At 40.5% G+C, this 23,122-nt stretch overlaps 17 non-coding genes across 17 annotated transcripts; 10 read left to right on the forward strand and 7 right to left on the reverse strand.

The window, feature by feature from the left end:
* The first annotated feature begins 1,350 nt into the window (after positions 1–1,350).
* trnap-agg (transfer RNA proline (anticodon AGG)) lies at positions 1,351–1,422 on the forward strand. The gene has a single exon. It is a non-coding gene; the product is annotated as a tRNA-Pro (tRNA).
* Positions 1,423–1,700: 278 nt separating this feature from the next.
* On the reverse strand, positions 1,701–1,772 carry trnag-ucc (transfer RNA glycine (anticodon UCC)). The gene has a single exon. It is a non-coding gene; the product is annotated as a tRNA-Gly (tRNA).
* A 2,007-nt stretch (positions 1,773–3,779) lies between these two features.
* trnag-ucc (transfer RNA glycine (anticodon UCC)) lies at positions 3,780–3,851 on the reverse strand. Its single transcript has one exon. It is a non-coding gene; the product is annotated as a tRNA-Gly (tRNA).
* A 3,009-nt stretch (positions 3,852–6,860) lies between these two features.
* Positions 6,861–6,932, forward strand: trnap-agg (transfer RNA proline (anticodon AGG)). Its single transcript has one exon. It is a non-coding gene; the product is annotated as a tRNA-Pro (tRNA).
* A 278-nt stretch (positions 6,933–7,210) lies between these two features.
* On the reverse strand, positions 7,211–7,282 carry trnag-ucc (transfer RNA glycine (anticodon UCC)). The gene has a single exon. It is a non-coding gene; the product is annotated as a tRNA-Gly (tRNA).
* Positions 7,283–8,939: 1,657 nt separating this feature from the next.
* Positions 8,940–9,011, forward strand: trnap-agg (transfer RNA proline (anticodon AGG)). The gene has a single exon. It is a non-coding gene; the product is annotated as a tRNA-Pro (tRNA).
* A 278-nt stretch (positions 9,012–9,289) lies between these two features.
* trnag-ucc (transfer RNA glycine (anticodon UCC)) lies at positions 9,290–9,361 on the reverse strand. Its single transcript has one exon. It is a non-coding gene; the product is annotated as a tRNA-Gly (tRNA).
* A 1,657-nt stretch (positions 9,362–11,018) lies between these two features.
* Positions 11,019–11,090, forward strand: trnap-agg (transfer RNA proline (anticodon AGG)). The gene has a single exon. It is a non-coding gene; the product is annotated as a tRNA-Pro (tRNA).
* Positions 11,091–11,368: 278 nt separating this feature from the next.
* On the reverse strand, positions 11,369–11,440 carry trnag-ucc (transfer RNA glycine (anticodon UCC)). The gene has a single exon. It is a non-coding gene; the product is annotated as a tRNA-Gly (tRNA).
* An 810-nt stretch (positions 11,441–12,250) lies between these two features.
* trnap-agg (transfer RNA proline (anticodon AGG)) lies at positions 12,251–12,322 on the forward strand. Its single transcript has one exon. It is a non-coding gene; the product is annotated as a tRNA-Pro (tRNA).
* Positions 12,323–12,600: 278 nt separating this feature from the next.
* trnag-ucc (transfer RNA glycine (anticodon UCC)) lies at positions 12,601–12,672 on the reverse strand. Its single transcript has one exon. It is a non-coding gene; the product is annotated as a tRNA-Gly (tRNA).
* An 810-nt stretch (positions 12,673–13,482) lies between these two features.
* On the forward strand, positions 13,483–13,554 carry trnap-agg (transfer RNA proline (anticodon AGG)). Its single transcript has one exon. It is a non-coding gene; the product is annotated as a tRNA-Pro (tRNA).
* Positions 13,555–13,832: 278 nt separating this feature from the next.
* trnag-ucc (transfer RNA glycine (anticodon UCC)) lies at positions 13,833–13,904 on the reverse strand. The gene has a single exon. It is a non-coding gene; the product is annotated as a tRNA-Gly (tRNA).
* Positions 13,905–14,714: 810 nt separating this feature from the next.
* trnap-agg (transfer RNA proline (anticodon AGG)) lies at positions 14,715–14,786 on the forward strand. The gene has a single exon. It is a non-coding gene; the product is annotated as a tRNA-Pro (tRNA).
* Positions 14,787–15,947: 1,161 nt separating this feature from the next.
* On the forward strand, positions 15,948–16,019 carry trnap-agg (transfer RNA proline (anticodon AGG)). Its single transcript has one exon. It is a non-coding gene; the product is annotated as a tRNA-Pro (tRNA).
* A 1,160-nt stretch (positions 16,020–17,179) lies between these two features.
* trnap-agg (transfer RNA proline (anticodon AGG)) lies at positions 17,180–17,251 on the forward strand. Its single transcript has one exon. It is a non-coding gene; the product is annotated as a tRNA-Pro (tRNA).
* A 1,160-nt stretch (positions 17,252–18,411) lies between these two features.
* Positions 18,412–18,483, forward strand: trnap-agg (transfer RNA proline (anticodon AGG)). The gene has a single exon. It is a non-coding gene; the product is annotated as a tRNA-Pro (tRNA).
* Positions 18,484–23,122: the final 4,639 nt, after the last annotated feature.

The following is a 23,122-nucleotide window of genomic DNA, read 5'->3' on the forward strand; positions in this document are numbered from 1 at the left end:
TCTCCTGACACTTGTGGGGGATGTAGAGAAAAATTGAGAATACCACCATGTTCGTGAGGGTCTCCTCATTCCAGAGAGTGGTCATATGAATTTGTAGGTCAAACGGTTCGGAAGCTAGAGATGTTTTTGTGAGAAGACCGATTATAGGTATTGTCTCATGGTTTGACAAAAACCGATCTAGGTCCACCATCTTTCACTGCAGATATGGAGGGGTAACATAAGCAGTTGTGGAGGATTGAGACGGATACGCCGAGTCTTAATCTCTCTAGTTGAAAACGGATCTATTTGAATGGGTATTTTCAAAATTAATTGACTTTGATTCACGTACCTTTGCGTCATTTGACTCAAAATAAATGAGTTCCATTCTTTTGGAAGTCTTATTTTTTCATTTGTTTTTAAAAAAATGAATTGATCTCATTTTGCACTTTATTAATTTGTAAAAACTCGTCATCATTTTGCTGTCGCGACTGAACAAGACAGAATGTGAAAGACACAGCAGATGAACTACAGAAGATTTGAACTGAAGCATGGTCAAGATTTTGGAAGACTGTTATGCTCACAAGTAAAGCACAAAACACTCACATGATGTTCAATCGTTCCAAGCACCATGGACACGTCAATCGATATCTTCACTGTCATTGCTGCAGAAAGCAAAAAAATAACTTGGTTGAAAAATCTATCATTTTAATCACTACAGGTTACCTTCAGATTAGTCCCGTGACACTTGTTGGGAACGTAGGGCAAAACGGAGAACATTGCGACAAGTGGGGTCACATTAGTTTGTAGCCCAAGATTTTGGATTCTACAAACAGAACTTGGCAACATAGACGGTTGTGACTTCAGACGAGTCTCCTGACACTTGTGGGGGATGTAGAGAACAATTGAGAATACCACCATGTTCGTGAGGGTCTCCTCATTCCAGAGAGTGGTCATATGAATTTGTAGGTCAAACGGTTCGGAAGCTAGAGATGTTTTTGTGAGAAGACCGATTATAGGTATTGTCTCATGGTCTCATTTGACTCAAAATAAATGAGTTCCATTCTTTTGGAAGTCTTATTTTTTCATTTGTTTTTAAAAAAATGAATTGATCTCATTTTGCACTTTATTAATTTGTAAAAACTCGTCATCATTTTGCTGTCGCGACTGAACAAGACAGAATGTGAAAGACACAGCAGATGAACTACAGAAGATTTGAACTGAAGCATGGTCAAGATTTTGGAAGACTGTTATGCTCACAAGTAAAGCACAAAACACTCACATGATGTTCAATCGTTCCAAGCACCATGGACACGTCAATCGATATCTTCACTGTCATTGCTGCAGAAAGCAAAAAAATAACTTTTTGCATAAGGCTCGTTGGTCTAGGGGTATGATTCTCGCTTAGGGTGCGAGAGGTCCCGGGTTCAAATCCCGGATGAGCCCTTTTGCAGATCCTTGAACAATCTCAGACAGGCAGATCTTGTCGGAATGCCGACTATCACCTCTTGGGCGCAGGACAAGGTGGCTGAATGGTTTTGGCGATAGGACTGCAAATCTATTTTGATAAGCACTTGTTGGTTCAACGTCGCACAACATTTATTATTTTAGATAACCTGCAGAATGTAGGAGCAATTCTGACTTCCAAGTACAAGGATAATGATTCAAATGTAATACACTTGAAATGACATCCAGCCCCTAAAACAAATGAATTCCTCAGGCTCTGCATTGGCCGGGAATCGAACCCGGGTCAACTGCTTGGAAGGCAGCTATGCTCACCACTATACCACCAATGCTATGTGCAGCTCAGTAGCAACATTGAGACATCGACTCATAATTTGACCGTCATTTTGGTGGAAAGTGATAATTCACTTTCACGGTTTAGGTGTATGATTATGGCTTAGGTTGCGAGAGGTCCCTGGTTGAAAAATCTATCATTTTAATCACTACAGGTTACCTTCAGATTAGTCCCGTGACACTTGTTGGGAACGTAGGGCAAAACGGAGAACATTGCGACAAGTGGGGTCACATTAGTTTGTAGCCCAAGATTTTGGATTCTACAAACAGAACTTGGCAACATAGACGGTTGTGACTTCAGACGAGTCTCCTGACACTTGTGGGGGATGTAGAGAAAAATTGAGAATACCACCATGTTCGTGAGGGTCTCCTCATTCCAGAGAGTGGTCATATGAATTTGTAGGTCAAACGGTTCGGAAGCTAGAGATGTTTTTGTGAGAAGACCGATTATAGGTATTGTCTCATGGTTTGACAAAAACCGATCTAGGTCCACCATCTTTCACTGCAGATATGGAGGGGTAACATAAGCAGTTGTGGAGGATTGAGACGGATACGCCGAGTCTTAATCTCTCTAGTTGAAAACGGATCTATTTGAATGGGTATTTTCAAAATTAATTGACTTTGATTCACGTACCTTTGCGTCATTTGACTCAAAATAAATGAGTTCCATTCTTTTGGAAGTCTTATTTTTTCATTTGTTTTTAAAAAAATGAATTGATCTCATTTTGCACTTTATTAATTTGTAAAAACTCGTCATCATTTTGCTGTCGCGACTGAACAAGACAGAATGTGAAAGACACAGCAGATGAACTACAGAAGATTTGAACTGAAGCATGGTCAAGATTTTGGAAGACTGTTATGCTCACAAGTAAAGCACAAAACACTCACATGATGTTCAATCGTTCCAAGCACCATGGACACGTCAATCGATATCTTCACTGTCATTGCTGCAGAAAGCAAAAAAATAACTTGGTTGAAAAATCTATCATTTTAATCACTACAGGTTACCTTCAGATTAGTCCCGTGACACTTGTTGGGAACGTAGGGCAAAACGGAGAACATTGCGACAAGTGGGGTCACATTAGTTTGTAGCCCAAGATTTTGGATTCTACAAACAGAACTTGGCAACATAGACGGTTGTGACTTCAGACGAGTCTCCTGACACTTGTGGGGGATGTAGAGAACAATTGAGAATACCACCATGTTCGTGAGGGTCTCCTCATTCCAGAGAGTGGTCATATGAATTTGTAGGTCAAACGGTTCGGAAGCTAGAGATGTTTTTGTGAGAAGACCGATTATAGGTATTGTCTCATGGTCTCATTTGACTCAAAATAAATGAGTTCCATTCTTTTGGAAGTCTTATTTTTTCATTTGTTTTTAAAAAAATGAATTGATCTCATTTTGCACTTTATTAATTTGTAAAAACTCGTCATCATTTTGCTGTCGCGACTGAACAAGACAGAATGTGAAAGACACAGCAGATGAACTACAGAAGATTTGAACTGAAGCATGGTCAAGATTTTGGAAGACTGTTATGCTCACAAGTAAAGCACAAAACACTCACATGATGTTCAATCGTTCCAAGCACCATGGACACGTCAATCGATATCTTCACTGTCATTGCTGCAGAAAGCAAAAAAATAACTTTTTGCATAAGGCTCGTTGGTCTAGGGGTATGATTCTCGCTTAGGGTGAGAGAGGTCCCGGGTTCAAATCCCGGATGAGCCCTTTTGCAGATCCTTGAACAATCTCAGACAGGCAGATCTTGTCGGAATGCCGACTATCACCTCTTGGGCGCAGGACAAGGTGGCTGAATGGTTTTGGCGATAGGACTGCAAATCTATTTTGATAAGCACTTGTTGGTTCAACGTCGCACAACATTTATTATTTTAGATAACCTGCAGAATGTAGGAGCAATTCTGACTTCCAAGTACAAGGATAATGATTCAAATGTAATACACTTGAAATGACATCCAGCCCCTAAAACAAATGAATTCCTCAGGCTCTGCATTGGCCGGGAATCGAACCCGGGTCAACTGCTTGGAAGGCAGCTATGCTCACCACTATACCACCAATGCTATGTGCAGCTCAGTAGCAACATTGAGACATCGACTCATAATTTGACCGTCATTTTGGTGGAAAGTGATAATTCACTTTCACGGTTTAGGTGTATGATTATGGCTTAGGTTGCGAGAGGTCCCTGGTTGAAAAATCTATCATTTTAATCACTACAGGTTACCTTCAGATTAGTCCCGTGACACTTGTTGGGAACGTAGGGCAAAACGGAGAACATTGCGACAAGTGGGGTCACATTAGTTTGTAGCCCAAGATTTTGGATTCTACAAACAGAACTTGGCAACATAGACGGTTGTGACTTCAGACGAGTCTCCTGACACTTGTGGGGGATGTAGAGAAAAATTGAGAATACCACCATGTTCGTGAGGGTCTCCTCATTCCAGAGAGTGGTCATATGAATTTGTAGGTCAAACGGTTCGGAAGCTAGAGATGTTTTTGTGAGAAGACCGATTATAGGTATTGTCTCATGGTTTGACAAAAACCGATCTAGGTCCACCATCTTTCACTGCAGATATGGAGGGGTAACATAAGCAGTTGTGGAGGATTGAGACGGATACGCCGAGTCTTAATCTCTCTAGTTGAAAACGGATCTATTTGAATGGGTATTTTCAAAATTAATTGACTTTGATTCACGTACCTTTGCGTCATTTGACTCAAAATAAATGAGTTCCATTCTTTTGGAAGTCTTATTTTTTCATTTGTTTTTAAAAAAATGAATTGATCTCATTTTGCACTTTATTAATTTGTAAAAACTCGTCATCATTTTGCTGTCGCGACTGAACAAGACAGAATGTGAAAGACACAGCAGATGAACTACAGAAGATTTGAACTGAAGCATGGTCAAGATTTTGGAAGACTGTTATGCTCACAAGTAAAGCACAAAACACTCACATGATGTTCAATCGTTCCAAGCACCATGGACACGTCAATCGATATCTTCACTGTCATTGCTGCAGAAAGCAAAAAAATAACTTGGTTGAAAAATCTATCATTTTAATCACTACAGGTTACCTTCAGATTAGTCCCGTGACACTTGTTGGGAACGTAGGGCAAAACGGAGAACATTGCGACAAGTGGGGTCACATTAGTTTGTAGCCCAAGATTTTGGATTCTACAAACAGAACTTGGCAACATAGACGGTTGTGACTTCAGACGAGTCTCCTGACACTTGTGGGGGATGTAGAGAACAATTGAGAATACCACCATGTTCGTGAGGGTCTCCTCATTCCAGAGAGTGGTCATATGAATTTGTAGGTCAAACGGTTCGGAAGCTAGAGATGTTTTTGTGAGAAGACCGATTATAGGTATTGTCTCATGGTCTCATTTGACTCAAAATAAATGAGTTCCATTCTTTTGGAAGTCTTATTTTTTCATTTGTTTTTAAAAAAATGAATTGATCTCATTTTGCACTTTATTAATTTGTAAAAACTCGTCATCATTTTGCTGTCGCGACTGAACAAGACAGAATGTGAAAGACACAGCAGATGAACTACAGAAGATTTGAACTGAAGCATGGTCAAGATTTTGGAAGACTGTTATGCTCACAAGTAAAGCACAAAACACTCACATGATGTTCAATCGTTCCAAGCACCATGGACACGTCAATCGATATCTTCACTGTCATTGCTGCAGAAAGCAAAAAAATAACTTGGTTGAAAAATCTATCATTTTAATCACTACAGGTTACCTTCAGATTAGTCCCGTGACACTTGTTGGGAACGTAGGGCAAAACGGAGAACATTGCGACAAGTGGGGTCACATTAGTTTGTAGCCCAAGATTTTGGATTCTACAAACAGAACTTGGCAACATAGACGGTTGTGACTTCAGACGAGTCTCCTGACACTTGTGGGGGATGTAGAGAACAATTGAGAATACCACCATGTTCGTGAGGGTCTCCTCATTCCAGAGAGTGGTCATATGAATTTGTAGGTCAAACGGTTCGGAAGCTAGAGATGTTTTTGTGAGAAGACCGATTATAGGTATTGTCTCATGGTCTCATTTGACTCAAAATAAATGAGTTCCATTCTTTTGGAAGTCTTATTTTTTCATTTGTTTTTAAAAAAATGAATTGATCTCATTTTGCACTTTATTAATTTGTAAAAACTCGTCATCATTTTGCTGTCGCGACTGAACAAGACAGAATGTGAAAGACACAGCAGATGAACTACAGAAGATTTGAACTGAAGCATGGTCAAGATTTTGGAAGACTGTTATGCTCACAAGTAAAGCACAAAACACTCACATGATGTTCAATCGTTCCAAGCACCATGGACACGTCAATCGATATCTTCACTGTCATTGCTGCAGAAAGCAAAAAAATAACTTGGTTGAAAAATCTATCATTTTAATCACTACAGGTTACCTTCAGATTAGTCCCGTGACACTTGTTGGGAACGTAGGGCAAAACGGAGAACATTGCGACAAGTGGGGTCACATTAGTTTGTAGCCCAAGATTTTGGATTCTACAAACAGAACTTGGCAACATAGACGGTTGTGACTTCAGACGAGTCTCCTGACACTTGTGGGGGATGTAGAGAACAATTGAGAATACCACCATGTTCGTGAGGGTCTCCTCATTCCAGAGAGTGGTCATATGAATTTGTAGGTCAAACGGTTCGGAAGCTAGAGATGTTTTTGTGAGAAGACCGATTATAGGTATTGTCTCATGGTCTCATTTGACTCAAAATAAATGAGTTCCATTCTTTTGGAAGTCTTATTTTTTCATTTGTTTTTAAAAAAATGAATTGATCTCATTTTGCACTTTATTAATTTGTAAAAACTCGTCATCATTTTGCTGTCGCGACTGAACAAGACAGAATGTGAAAGACACAGCAGATGAACTACAGAAGATTTGAACTGAAGCATGGTCAAGATTTTGGAAGACTGTTATGCTCACAAGTAAAGCACAAAACACTCACATGATGTTCAATCGTTCCAAGCACCATGGACACGTCAATCGATATCTTCACTGTCATTGCTGCAGAAAGCAAAAAAATAACTTTTTGCATAAGGCTCGTTGGTCTAGGGGTATGATTCTCGCTTAGGGTGCGAGAGGTCCCGGGTTCAAATCCCGGATGAGCCCTTTTGCAGATCCTTGAACAATCTCAGACAGGCAGATCTTGTCGGAATGCCGACTATCACCTCTTGGGCGCAGGACAAGGTGGCTGAATGGTTTTGGCGATAGGACTGCAAATCTATTTTGATAAGCACTTGTTGGTTCAACGTCGCACAACATTTATTATTTTAGATAACCTGCAGAATGTAGGAGCAATTCTGACTTCCAAGTACAAGGATAATGATTCAAATGTAATACACTTGAAATGACATCCAGCCCCTAAAACAAATGAATTCCTCAGGCTCTGCATTGGCCGGGAATCGAACCCGGGTCAACTGCTTGGAAGGCAGCTATGCTCACCACTATACCACCAATGCTATGTGCAGCTCAGTAGCAACATTGAGACATCGACTCATAATTTGACCGTCATTTTGGTGGAAAGTGATAATTCACTTTCACGGTTTAGGTGTATGATTATGGCTTAGGTTGCGAGAGGTCCCTGGTTGAAAAATCTATCATTTTAATCACTACAGGTTACCTTCAGATTAGTCCCGTGACACTTGTTGGGAACGTAGGGCAAAACGGAGAACATTGCGACAAGTGGGGTCACATTAGTTTGTAGCCCAAGATTTTGGATTCTACAAACAGAACTTGGCAACATAGACGGTTGTGACTTCAGACGAGTCTCCTGACACTTGTGGGGGATGTAGAGAACAATTGAGAATACCACCATGTTCGTGAGGGTCTCCTCATTCCAGAGAGTGGTCATATGAATTTGTAGGTCAAACGGTTCGGAAGCTAGAGATGTTTTTGTGAGAAGACCGATTATAGGTATTGTCTCATGGTTTGACAAAAACCGATCTAGGTCCACCATCTTTCACTGCAGATATGGAGGGGTAACATAAGCAGTTGTGGAGGATTGAGACGGATACGCCGAGTCTTAATCTCTCTAGTTGAAAACGGATCTATTTGAATGGGTATTTTCAAAATTAATTGACTTTGATTCACGTACCTTTGCGTCATTTGACTCAAAATAAATGAGTTCCATTCTTTTGGAAGTCTTATTTTTTCATTTGTTTTTAAAAAAATGAATTGATCTCATTTTGCACTTTATTAATTTGTAAAAACTCGTCATCATTTTGCTGTCGCGACTGAACAAGACAGAATGTGAAAGACACAGCAGATGAACTACAGAAGATTTGAACTGAAGCATGGTCAAGATTTTGGAAGACTGTTATGCTCACAAGTAAAGCACAAAACACTCACATGATGTTCAATCGTTCCAAGCACCATGGACACGTCAATCGATATCTTCACTGTCATTGCTGCAGAAAGCAAAAAAATAACTTGGTTGAAAAATCTATCATTTTAATCACTACAGGTTACCTTCAGATTAGTCCCGTGACACTTGTTGGGAACGTAGGGCAAAACGGAGAACATTGCGACAAGTGGGGTCACATTAGTTTGTAGCCCAAGATTTTGGATTCTACAAACAGAACTTGGCAACATAGACGGTTGTGACTTCAGACGAGTCTCCTGACACTTGTGGGGGATATAGAGAACAATTGAGAATACCACCATGTTCGTGAGGGTCTCCTCATTCCAGAGAGTGGTCATATGAATTTGTAGGTCAAACGGTTCGGAAGCTAGAGATGTTTTTGTGAGAAGACCGATTATAGGTATTGTCTCATGGTCTCATTTGACTCAAAATAAATGAGTTCCATTCTTTTGGAAGTCTTATTTTTTCATTTGTTTTAAAAAAAATGAATTGATCTCATTTTGCACTTTATTAATTTGTAAAAACTCGTCATCATTTTGCTGTCACGACTGAACAAGACAGAATGTGAAAGACACAGCAGATGAACTACAGAAGATTTGAACTGAAGCATGGTCAAGATTTTGGAAGACTGTTATGCTCACAAGTAAAGCACAAAACACTCACATGATGTTCAATCGTTCCAAGCACCATGGACACGTCAATCGATATCTTCACTGTCATTGCTGCAGAAAGCAAAAAAATAACTTTTTGCATAAGGCTCGTTGGTCTAGGGGTATGATTCTCGCTTAGGGTGCGAGAGGTCCCGGGTTCAAATCCCGGATGAGCCCTTTTGCAGATCCTTGAACAATCTCAGACAGGCAGATCTTGTCGGAATGCCGACTATCACCTCTTGGGCGCAGGACAAGGTGGCTGAATGGTTTTGGCGATAGGACTGCAAATCTATTTTGATAAGCACTTGTTGGTTCAACGTCGCACAACATTTATTATTTTAGATAACCTGCAGAATGTAGGAGCAATTCTGACTTCCAAGTACAAGGATAATGATTCAAATGTAATACACTTGAAATGACATCCAGCCCCTAAAACAAATGAATTCCTCAGGCTCTGCATTGGCCGGGAATCGAACCCGGGTCAACTGCTTGGAAGGCAGCTATGCTCACCACTATACCACCAATGCTATGTGCAGCTCAGTAGCAACATTGAGACATCGACTCATAATTTGACCGTCATTTTGGTGGAAAGTGATAATTCACTTTCACGGTTTAGGTGTATGATTATGGCTTAGGTTGCGAGAGGTCCCTGGTTGAAAAATCTATCATTTTAATCACTACAGGTTACCTTCAGATTAGTCCCGTGACACTTGTTGGGAACGTAGGGCAAAACGGAGAACATTGCGACAAGTGGGGTCACATTAGTTTGTAGCCCAAGATTTTGGATTCTACAAACAGAACTTGGCAACATAGACGGTTGTGACTTCAGACGAGTCTCCTGACACTTTTGGGGTATGTAGAGAAAAATTGAGAATACCACCATGTTCGTGAGGGTCTCCTCATTCCAGAGAGTGGTCATATGAATTTGTAGGTCAAACGGTTCGGAAGCTAGAGATGTTTTTGTGAGAAGACCGATTATAGGTATTGTCTCATGGTTTGACAAAAAACGATCTAGGTCCACCATCTTTCACTGCAGATATGGAGGGGTAACATAAGCAGTTGTGGAGGATTGAGACGGATACGCCGAGTCTTAATCTCTCTAGTTGAAAACGGATCTATTTGAATGGGTATTTTCAAAATTAATTGACTTTGATTCACGTACCTTTGCGTCATTTGACTCAAAATAAATGAGTTCCATTCTTTTGGAAGTCTTATTTTTTCATTTGTTTTTAAAAAAATGAATTGATCTCATTTTGCACTTTATTAATTTGTAAAAACTCGTCATCATTTTGCTGTCGCGACTGAACAAGACAGAATGTGAAAGACACAGCAGATGAACTACAGAAGATTTGAACTGAAGCATGGTCAAGATTTTGGAAGACTGTTATGCTCACAAGTAAAGCACAAAACACTCACATGATGTTCAATCGTTCCAAGCACCATGGACACGTCAATCGATATCTTCACTGTCATTGCTGCAGAAAGCAAAAAAATAACTTGGTTGAAAAATCTATCATTTTAATCACTACAGGTTACCTTCAGATTAGTCCCGTGACACTTGTTGGGAACGTAGGGCAAAACGGAGAACATTGCGACAAGTGGGGTCACATTAGTTTGTAGCCCAAGATTTTGGATTCTACAAACAGAACTTGGCAACATAGACGGTTGTGACTTCAGACGAGTCTCCTGACACTTGTGGGGGATGTAGAGAACAATTGAGAATACCACCATGTTCGTGAGGGTCTCCTCATTCCAGAGAGTGGTCATATGAATTTGTAGGTCAAACGGTTCGGAAGCTAGAGATGTTTTTGTGAGAAGACCGATTATAGGTATTGTCTCATGGTCTCATTTGACTCAAAATAAATGAGTTCCATTCTTTTGGAAGTCTTATTTTTTCATTTGTTTTTAAAAAAATGAATTGATCTCATTTTGCACTTTATTAATTTGTAAAAACTCGTCATCATTTTGCTGTCGCGACTGAACAAGACAGAATGTGAAAGACACAGCAGATGAACTACAGAAGATTTGAACTGAAGCATGGTCAAGATTTTGGAAGACTGTTATGCTCACAAGTAAAGCACAAAACACTCACATGATGTTCAATCGTTCCAAGCACCATGGACACGTCAATCGATATCTTCACTGTCATTGCTGCAGAAAGCAAAAAAATAACTTTTTGCATAAGGCTCGTTGGTCTAGGGGTATGATTCTCGCTTAGGGTGCGAGAGGTCCCGGGTTCAAATCCCGGATGAGCCCTTTTGCAGATCCTTGAACAATCTCAGACAGGCAGATCTTGTCGGAATGCCGACTATCACCTCTTGGGCGCAGGACAAGGTGGCTGAATGGTTTTGGCGATAGGACTGCAAATCTATTTTGATAAGCACTTGTTGGTTCAACGTCGCACAACATTTATTATTTTAGATAACCTGCAGAATGTAGGAGCAATTCTGACTTCCAAGTACAAGGATAATGATTCAAATGTAATACACTTGAAATGACATCCAGCCCCTAAAACAAATGAATTCCTCAGGCTCTGCATTGGCCGGGAATCGAACCCGGGTCAACTGCTTGGAAGGCAGCTATGCTCACCACTATACCACCAATGCTATGTGCAGCTCAGTAGCAACATTGAGACATCGACTCATAATTTGACCGTCATTTTGGTGGAAAGTGATAATTCACTTTCACGGTTTAGGTGTATGATTATGGCTTAGGTTGCGAGAGGTCCCTGGTTGAAAAATCTATCATTTTAATCACTACAGGTTACCTTCAGATTAGTCCCGTGACACTTGTTGGGAACGTAGGGCAAAACGGAGAACATTGCGACAAGTGGGGTCACATTAGTTTGTAGCCCAAGATTTTGGATTCTACAAACAGAACTTGGCAACATAGACGGTTGTGACTTCAGACGAGTCTCCTGACACTTGTGGGGGATGTAGAGAAAAATTGAGAATACCACCATGTTCGTGAGGGTCTCCTCATTCCAGAGAGTGGTCATATGAATTTGTAGGTCAAACGGTTCGGAAGCTAGAGATGTTTTTGTGAGAAGACCGATTATAGGTATTGTCTCATGGTCTCATTTGACTCAAAATAAATGAGTTCCATTCTTTTGGAAGTCTTATTTTTTCATTTGTTTTTAAAAAAAATGAATTGATCTCATTTTGCACTTTATTAATTTGTAAAAACTCGTCATCATTTTGCTGTCGCGACTGAACAAGACAGAATGTGAAAGACACAGCAGATGAACTACAGAAGATTTGAACTGAAGCATGGTCAAGATTTTGGAAGACTGTTATGCTCACAAGTAAAGCACAAAACACTCACATGATGTTCAATCGTTCCAAGCACCATGGACACGTCAATCGATATCTTCACTGTCATTGCTGCAGAAAGCAAAAAAATAACTTTTTGCATAAGGCTCGTTGGTCTAGGGGTATGATTCTCGCTTAGGGTGCGAGAGGTCCCGGGTTCAAATCCCGGATGAGCCCTTTTGCAGATCCTTGAACAATCTCAGACAGGCAGATCTTGTCGGAATGCCGACTATCACCTCTTGGGCGCAGGACAAGGTGGCTGAATGGTTTTGGCGATAGGACTGCAAATCTATTTTGATAAGCACTTGTTGGTTCAACGTCGCACAACATTTATTATTTTAGATAACCTGCAGAATGTAGGAGCAATTCTGACTTCCAAGTACAAGGATAATGATTCAAATGTAATACACTTGAAATGACATCCAGCCCCTAAAACAAATGAATTCCTCAGGCTCTGCATTGGCCGGGAATCGAACCCGGGTCAACTGCTTGGAAGGCAGCTATGCTCACCACTATACCACCAATGCTATGTGCAGCTCAGTAGCAACATTGAGACATCGACTCATAATTTGACCGTCATTTTGGTGGAAAGTGATAATTCACTTTCACGGTTTAGGTGTATGATTATGGCTTAGGTTGCGAGAGGTCCCTGGTTGAAAAATCTATCATTTTAATCACTACAGGTTACCTTCAGATTAGTCCCGTGACACTTGTTGGGAACGTAGGGCAAAACGGAGAACATTGCGACAAGTGGGGTCACATTAGTTTGTAGCCCAAGATTTTGGATTCTACAAACAGAACTTGGCAACATAGACGGTTGTGACTTCAGACGAGTCTCCTGACACTTGTGGGGGATGTAGAGAAAAATTGAGAATACCACCATGTTCGTGAGGGTCTCCTCATTCCAGAGAGTGGTCATATGAATTTGTAGGTCAAACGGTTCGGAAGCTAGAGATGTTTTTGTGAGAAGACCGATTATAGGTATTGTCTCATGGTCTCATTTGACTCAAAATAAATGAGTTCCATTCTTTTGGAAGTCTTATTTTTTCATTTGTTTTTAAAAAAAATGAATTGATCTCATTTTGCACTTTATTAATTTGTAAAAACTCGTCATCATTTTGCTGTCGCGACTGAACAAGACAGAATGTGAAAGACACAGCAGATGAACTACAGAAGATTTGAACTGAAGCATGGTCAAGATTTTGGAAGACTGTTATGCTCACAAGTAAAGCACAAAACACTCACATGATGTTCAATCGTTCCAAGCACCATGGACACGTCAATCGATATCTTCACTGTCATTGCTGCAGAAAGCAAAAAAATAACTTTTTGCATAAGGCTCGTTGGTCTAGGGGTATGATTCTCGCTTAGGGTGCGAGAGGTCCCGGGTTCAAATCCCGGATGAGCCCTTTTGCAGATCCTTGAACAATCTCAGACAGGCAGATCTTGTCGGAATGCCGACTATCACCTCTTGGGCGCAGGACAAGGTGGCTGAATGGTTTTGGCGATAGGACTGCAAATCTATTTTGATAAGCACTTGTTGGTTCAACGTCGCACAACATTTATTATTTTAGATAACCTGCAGAATGTAGGAGCAATTCTGACTTCCAAGTACAAGGATAATGATTCAAATGTAATACACTTGAAATGACATCCAGCCCCTAAAACAAATGAATTCCTCAGGCTCTGCATTGGCCGGGAATCGAACCCGGGTCAACTGCTTGGAAGGCAGCTATGCTCACCACTATACCACCAATGCTATGTGCAGCTCAGTAGCAACATTGAGACATCGACTCATAATTTGACCGTCATTTTGGTGGAAAGTGATAATTCACTTTCACGGTTTAGGTGTATGATTATGGCTTAGGTTGCGAGAGGTCCCTGGTTGAAAAATCTATCATTTTAATCACTACAGGTTACCTTCAGATTAGTCCCGTGACACTTGTTGGGAACGTAGGGCAAAACGGAGAACATTGCGACAAGTGGGGTCACATTAGTTTGTAGCCCAAGATTTTGGATTCTACAAACAGAACTTGGCAACATAGACGGTTGTGACTTCAGACGAGTCTCCTGACACTTGTGGGGGATGTAGAGAAAAATTGAGAATACCACCATGTTCGTGAGGGTCTCCTCATTCCAGAGAGTGGTCATATGAATTTGTAGGTCAAACGGTTCGGAAGCTAGAGATGTTTTTGTGAGAAGACCGATTATAGGTATTGTCTCATGGTCTCATTTGACTCAAAATAAATGAGTTCCATTCTTTTGGAAGTCTTATTTTTTCATTTGTTTTTAAAAAAAATGAATTGATCTCATTTTGCACTTTATTAATTTGTAAAAACTCGTCATCATTTTGCTGTCGCGACTGAACAAGACAGAATGTGAAAGACACAGCAGATGAACTACAGAAGATTTGAACTGAAGCATGGTCAAGATTTTGGAAGACTGTTATGCTCACAAGTAAAGCACAAAACACTCACATGATGTTCAATCGTTCCAAGCACCATGGACACGTCAATCGATATCTTCACTGTCATTGCTGCAGAAAGCAAAAAAATAACTTTTTGCATAAGGCTCGTTGGTCTAGGGGTATGATTCTCGCTTAGGGTGCGAGAGGTCCCGGGTTCAAATCCCGGATGAGCCCTTTTGCAGATCCTTGAACAATCTCAGACAGGCAGATCTTGTCGGAATGCCGACTATCACCTCTTGGGCGCAGGACAAGGTGGCTGAATGGTTTTGGCGATAGGACTGCAAATCTATTTTGATAAGCACTTGTTGGTTCAACGTCGCACAACATTTATTATTTTAGATAACCTGCAGAATGTAGGAGCAATTCTGACTTCCAAGTACAAGGATAATGATTCAAATGTAATACACTTGAAATGACATCCAGCCCCTAAAAAAAATGAATTCCTCAGGCTCTGCATTGGCCGGGAATCGACCCCGGGTCAACTGCTTGGAAGGCAGCTATGCTCACCACTATACCACCAATGCTATGTGCAGCTCAGTAGCAACATTGAGACATCGACTCATAATTTGACCGTCATTTTGGTGGAAAGTGATAATTCACTTTCACGGTTTAGGTGTATGATTATGGCTTAGGTTGCGAGAGGTCCCTGGTTGAAAAATCTATCATTTTAATCACTACAGGTTACCTTCAGATTAGTCCCGTGACACTTGTTGGGAACGTAGGGCAAAACGGAGAACATTGCGACAAGTGGGGTCACATTAGTTTGTAGCCCAAGATTTTGGATTCTACAAACAGAACTTGGCAACATAGACGGTTGTGACTTCAGACGAGTCTCCTGACACTTGTGGGGGATGTAGAGAAAAATTGAGAATACCACCATGTTCGTGAGGGTCTCCTCATTCCAGAGAGTGGTCATATGAATTTGTAGGTCAAACGGTTCGGAAGCTAGAGATGTTTTTGTGAGAAGACCGATTATAGGTATTGTCTCATGGTCTCATTTGACTCAAAATAAATGAGTTCCATTCTTTTGGAAGTCTTATTTTTTCATTTGTTTTTAAAAAAAAATGAATTGATCTCATTTTGCACTTTATTAATTTGTAAAAACTCGTCATCATTTTGCTGTCGCGACTGAACAAGACAGAATGTGAAAGACACAGCAGATGAACTACAGAAGATTTGAACTGAAGCATGGTCAAGATTTTGGAAGACTGTTATGCTCACAAGTAAAGCACAAAACACTCACATGATGTTCAATCGTTCCAAGCACCATGGACACGTCAATCGATATCTTCACTGTCATTGCTGCAGAAAGCAAAAAAATAACTTTTTGCATAAGGCTCGTTGGTCTAGGGGTATGATTCTCGCTTAGGGTGCGAGAGGTCCCGGGTTCAAATCCCGGATGAGCCCTTTTGCAGATCCTTGAACAATCTCAGACAGGCAGATCTTGTCGGAATGCCGACTATCACCTCTTGGGCGCAGGACAAGGTGGCTGAATGGTTTTGGCGATAGGACTGCAAATCTATTTTGATAAGCACTTGTTGGTTCAACGTCGCACAACATTTATTATTTTAGATAACCTGCAGAATGTAGGAGCAATTCTGACTTCCAAGTACAAGGATAATGATTCAAATGTAATACACTTGAAATGACATCCAGCCCCTAAAAAAAATGAATTCCTCAGGCTCTGCATTGGCCGGGAATCGACCCCGGGTCAACTGCTTGGAAGGCAGCTATGCTCACCACTATACCACCAATGCTATGTGCAGCTCAGTAGCAACATTGAGACATCGACTCATAATTTGACCGTCATTTTGGTGGAAAGTGATAATTCACTTTCACGGTTTAGGTGTATGATTATGGCTTAGGTTGCGAGAGGTCCCTGGTTGAAAAATCTATCATTTTAATCACTACAGGTTACCTTCAGATTAGTCCCGTGACACTTGTTGGGAACGTAGGGCAAAACGGAGAACATTGCGACAAGTGGGGTCACATTAGTTTGTAGCCCAAGATTTTGGATTCTACAAACAGAACTTGGCAACATAGACGGTTGTGACTTCAGACGAGTCTCCTGACACTTGTGGGGGATGTAGAGAAAAATTGAGAATACCACCATGTTCGTGAGGGTCTCCTCATTCCAGAGAGTGGTCATATGAATTTGTAGGTCAAACGGTTCGGAAGCTAGAGATGTTTTTGTGAGAAGACCGATTATAGGTATTGTCTCATGGTCTCATTTGACTCAAAATAAATGAGTTCCATTCTTTTGGAAGTCTTATTTTTTCATTTGTTTTTAAAAAAAATGAATTGATCTCATTTTGCACTTTATTAATTTGTAAAAACTCGTCATCATTTTGCTGTCGCGACTGAACAAGACAGAATGTGAAAGACACAGCAGATGAACTACAGAAGATTTGAACTGAAGCATGGTCAAGATTTTGGAAGACTGTTATGCTCACAAGTAAAGCACAAAACACTCACATGATGTTCAATCGTTCCAAGCACCATGGACACGTCAATCGATATCTTCACTGTCATTGCTGCAGAAAGCAAAAAAATAACTTTTTGCATAAGGCTCGTTGGTCTAGGGGTATGATTCTCGCTTAGGGTGCGAGAGGTCCCGGGTTCAAATCCCGGATGAGCCCTTTTGCAGATCCTTGAACAATCTCAGACAGGCAGATCTTGTCGGAATGCCGACTATCACCTCTTGGGCGCAGGACAAGGTGGCTGAATGGTTTTGGCGATAGGACTGCAAATCTATTTTGATAAGCACTTGTTGGTTCAACGTCGCACAACATTTATTATTTTAGATAACCTGCAGAATGTAGGAGCAATTCTGACTTCCAAGTACAAGGATAATGATTCAAATGTAATACACTTGAAATGACATCCAGCCCCTAAAAAAAATGAATTCCTCAGGCTCTGCATTGGCCGGGAATCGACCCCGGGTCAACTGCTTGGAAGGCAGCTATGCTCACCACTATACCACCAATGCTATGTGCAGCTCAGTAGCAACATTGAGACATCGACTCATAATTTGACCGTCATTTTGGTGGAAAGTGATAATTCACTTTCACGGTTTAGGTGTATGATTATGGCTTAGGTTGCGAGAGGTCCCTGGTTGAAAAATCTATCATTTTAATCACTACAGGTTACCTTCAGATTAGTCCCGTGACACTTGTTGGGAACGTAGGGCAAAACGGAGAACATTGCGACAAGTGGGGTCACATTAGTTTGTAGCCCAAGATTTTGGATTCTACAAACAGAACTTGGCAACATAGACGGTTGTGACTTCAGACGAGTCTCCTGACACTTGTGGGGGATGTAGAGAAAAATTGAGAATACCACCATGTTCGTGAGGGTCTCCTCATTCCAGAGAGTGGTCATATGAATTTGTAGGTCAAACGGTTCGGAAGCTAGAGATGTTTTTGTGAGAAGACCGATTATAGGTATTGTCTCATGGTCTCATTTGACTCAAAATAAATGAGTTCCATTCTTTTGGAAGTCTTATTTTTTCATTTGTTTTTAAAAAAAATGAATTGATCTCATTTTGCACTTTATTAATTTGTAAAAACTCGTCATCATTTTGCTGTCGCGACTGAACAAGACAGAATGTGAAAGACACAGCAGATGAACTACAGAAGATTTGAACTGAAGCATGGTCAAGATTTTGGAAGACTGTTATGCTCACAAGTAAAGCACAAAACACTCACATGATGTTCAATCGTTCCAAGCACCATGGACACGTCAATCGATATCTTCACTGTCATTGCTGCAGGAAGCAAAAAAATAACTTTTTGCATAAGGCTCGTTGGTCTAGGGGTATGATTCTCGCTTAGGGTGCGAGAGGTCCCGGGTTCAAATCCCGGATGAGCCCTTTTGCAGATCCTTGAACAATCTCAGACAGGCAGATCTTGTCGGAATGCCGACTATCACCTCTTGGGCGCAGGACAAGGTGGCTGAATGGTTTTGGCGATAGGACTGCAAATCTATTTTGATAAGCACTTGTTGGTTCAACGTCGCACAACATTTATTATTTTAGATAACCTGCAGAATGTAGGAGCAATTCTGACTTCCAAGTACAAGGATAATGATTCAAATGTAATACACTTGAAATGACATCCAGCCCCTAAAAAAAATGAATTCCTCAGGCTCTGCATTGGCCGGGAATCGACCCCGGGTCAACTGCTTGGAAGGCAGCTATGCTCACCACTATACCACCAATGCTATGTGCAGCTCAGTAGCAACATTGAGACATCGACTCATAATTTGACCGTCATTTTGGTGGAAAGTGATAATTCACTTTCACGGTTTAGGTGTATGATTATGGCTTAGGTTGCGAGAGGTCCCTGGTTGAAAAATCTATCATTTTAATCACTACAGGTTACCTTCAGATTAGTCCCGTGACACTTGTTGGGAACGTAGGGCAAAACGGAGAACATTGCGACAAGTGGGGTCACATTAGTTTGTAGCCCAAGATTTTGGATTCTACAAACAGAACTTGGCAACATAGACGGTTGTGACTTCAGACGAGTCTCCTGACACTTGTGGGGGATGTAGAGAACAATTGAGAATACCACCATGTTCGTGAGGGTCTCCTCATTCCAGAGAGTGGTCATATGAATTTGTAGGTCAAACGGTTCGGAAGCTAGAGATGTTTTTGTGAGAAGACCGATTATAGGTATTGTCTCATGGTTTGACAAAAACCGATCTAGGTCCACCATCTTTCACTGCAGATATGGAGGGGTAACATAAGCAGTTGTGGAGGATTGAGACGGATACGCCGAGTCTTAATCTCTCTAGTTGAAAACGGATCTATTTGAATGGGTATTTTCAAAATTAATTGACTTTGATTCACGTACCTTTGCGTCATTTGACTCAAAATAAATGAGTTCCATTCTTTTGGAAGTCTTATTTTTTCATTTGTTTTTAAAAAAATGAATTGATCTCATTTTGCACTTTATTAATTTGTAAAAACTCGTCATCATTTTGCTGTCGCGACTGAACAAGACAGAATGTGAAAGACACAGCAGATGAACTACAGAAGATTTGAACTGAAGCATGGTCAAGATTTTGGAAGACTGTTATGCTCACAAGTAAAGCACAAAACACTCACATGATGTTCAATCGTTCCAAGCACCATGGACACGTCAATCGATATCTTCACTGTCATTGCTGCAGAAAGCAAAAAAATAACTTGGTTGAAAAATCTATCATTTTAATCACTACAGGTTACCTTCAGATTAGTCCCGTGACACTTGTTGGGAACGTAGGGCAAAACGGAGAACATTGCTACAAGTGGGGTCACATTAGTTTGTAGCCCAAGATTTTGGATTCTACAAACAGAACTTGGCAACATAGACGGTTGTGACTTCAGACGAGTCTCCTGACACTTGTGGGGGATGTAGAGAACAATTGAGAATACCACCATGTTCGTGAGGGTCTCCTCATTCCAGAGAGTGGTCATATGAATTTGTAGGTCAAACGGTTCGGAAGCTAGAGATGTTTTTGTGAGAAGACCGATTATAGGTATTGTCTCATGGTTTGACAAAAACCGATCTAGGTCCACCATCTTTCACTGCAGATATGGAGGGGTAACATAAGCAGTTGTGGAGGATTGAGACGGATACGCCGAGTCTTAATCTCTCTAGTTGAAAACGGATCTATTTGAATGGGTATTTTCAAAATTAATTGACTTTGACTCACGTACCTTTGCGTCATTTGACTCAAAATAAATGAGTTCCATTCTTTTGGAAGTCTTATTTTTTCATTTGTTTTTAAAAAAATGAATTGATCTCATTTTGCACTTTATTAATTTGTAAAAACTCGTCATCATTTTGCTGTCGCGACTGAACAAGACAGAATGTGAAAGACACAGCAGATGAACTACAGAAGATTTGAACTGAAGCATGGTCAAGATTTTGGAAGACTGTTATGCTCACAAGTAAAGCACAAAACACTCACATGATGTTCAATCGTTCCAAGCACCATGGACACGTCAATCGATATCTTCACTGTCATTGCTGCAGAAAGCAAAAAAATAACTTGGTTGAAAAATCTATCATTTTAATCACTACAGGTTACCTTCAGATTAGTCCCGTGACACTTGTTGGGAACGTAGGGCAAAACGGAGAACATTGCTACAAGTGGGGTCACATTAGTTTGTAGCCCAAGATTTTGGATTCTACAAACAGAACTTGGCAACATAGACGGTTGTGACTTCAGACGAGTCTCCTGACACTTGTGGGGGATGTAGAGAACAATTGAGAATACCACCATGTTCGTGAGGGTCTCCTCATTCCAGAGAGTGGTCATATGAATTTGTAGGTCAAACGGTTCGGAAGCTAGAGATGTTTTTGTGAGAAGACCGATTATAGGTATTGTCTCATGGTTTGACAAAAACCGATCTAGGTCCACCATCTTTCACTGCAGATATGGAGGGGTAACATAAGCAGTTGTGGAGGATTGAGACGGATACGCCGAGTCTTAATCTCTCTAGTTGAAAACGGATCTATTTGAATGGGTATTTTCAAAATTAATTGACTTTGACTCACGTACCTTTGCGTCATTTGACTCAAAATAAATGAGTTCCATTCTTTTGGAAGTCTTATTTTTTCATTTGTTTTTAAAAAAATGAATTGATCTCATTTTGCACTTTATTAATTTGTAAAAACTCGTCATCATTTTGCTGTCGCGACTGAACAAGACAGAATGTGAAAGACACAGCAGATGAACTACAGAAGATTTGAACTGAAGCATGGTCAAGATTTTGGAAGACTGTTATGCTCACAAGTAAAGCACAAAACACTCACATGATGTTCAATCGTTCCAAGCACCATGGACACGTCAATCGATATCTTCACTGTCATTGCTGCAGAAAGCAAAAAAATAACTTGGTTGAAAAATCTATCATTTTAATCACTACAGGTTACCTTCAGATTAGTCCCGTGACACTTGTTGGGAACGTAGGGCAAAACGGAGAACATTGCGACAAGTGGGGTCACATTAGTTTGTAGCCCAAGATTTTGGATTCTACAAACAGAACTTGGCAACATAGACGGTTGTGACTTCAGACGAGTCTCCTGACACTTGTGGGGGATGTAGAGAAAAATTGAGAATACCACCATGTTCGTGAGGGTCTCCTCATTCCAGAGAGTGGTCATATGAATTTGTAGGTCAAACGGTTCGGAAGCTAGAGATGTTTTTGTGAGAAGACCGATTATAGGTATTGTCTCATGGTTTGACAAAAACCGATCTAGGTCCACCATCTTTCACTGCAGATATGGAGGGGTAACATAAGCAGTTGTGGAGGATTGAGACGGATACGCCGAGTCTTAATCTCTCTAGTTGAAAACGGATCTATTTGAATGGGTATTTTCAAAATTAATTGACTTTGATTCACGTACCTTTGCGTCATTTGACTCAAAATAAATGAGTTCCATTCTTTTGGAAGTCTTATTTTTTCATTTGTTTTTTAAAAAATGAATTGATCTCATTTTGCACTTTATTAATTTGTAAAAACTCGTCATCATTTTGCTGTCGCGACTGAACAAGACAGAATGTGAAAGACACAGCAGATGAACTACAGAAGATTTGAACTGAAGCATGGTCAAGATTTTGGAAGACTGTTATGCTCACAAGTAAAGCACAAAACACTCACATGATGTTCAATCGTTCCAAGCACCATGGACACGTCAATTGATATCTTCACTGTCATTGCTGCAGAAAGCAAAAAAATAACTTGGTTGAAAAATCTATCATTTTAATCACTACAGGTTACCTTCAGATTAGTCCCGTGACACTTGTTGGGAACGTAGGGCAAAACGGAGAACATTGCGACAAGTGGGGTCACATTAGTTTGTAGCCCAAGATTTTGGATTCTACAAACAGAACTTGGCAACATAGACGGTTGTGACTTCAGACGAGTCTCCTGACACTTGTGGGGGATGTAGAGAACAATTGAGAATACCACCATGTTCGTGAGGGTCTCCTCATTCCAGAGAGTGGTCATATGAATTTGTAGGTCAAACGGTTCGGAAGCTAGAGATGTTTTTGTGAGAAGACCGATTATAGGTATTGTCTCATGGTTTGACAAAAACCGATCTAGGTCCACCATCTTTCACTGCAGATATGGAGGGGTAACATAAGCAGTTGTGGAGGATTGAGACGGATACGCCGAGTCTTAATCTCTCTAGTTGAAAACGGATCTATTTGAATGGGTATTTTCAAAATTAATTGACTTTGATTCACGTACCTTTGCGTCATTTGACTCAAAATAAATGAGTTCCATTCTTTTGGAAGTCTTATTTTTTCATTTGTTTTTTAAAAAATGAATTGATCTCATTTTGCACTTTATTAATTTGTAAAAACTCGTCATCATTTTGCTGTCGCGACTGAACAAGACAGAATGTGAAAGACACAGCAGATGAACTACAGAAGATTTGAACTGAAGCATGGTCAAGATTTTGGAAGACTGTTATGCTCACAAGTAAAGCACAAAACACTCACATGATGTT

This window comes from Oncorhynchus mykiss, chromosome 9, assembly GCF_057628025.1.
Source record: "Oncorhynchus mykiss isolate SJ-2025 chromosome 9, ASM5762802v1, whole genome shotgun sequence".
NCBI classification, from domain to species: Eukaryota; Metazoa; Chordata; class Actinopteri; order Salmoniformes; family Salmonidae; genus Oncorhynchus; species Oncorhynchus mykiss.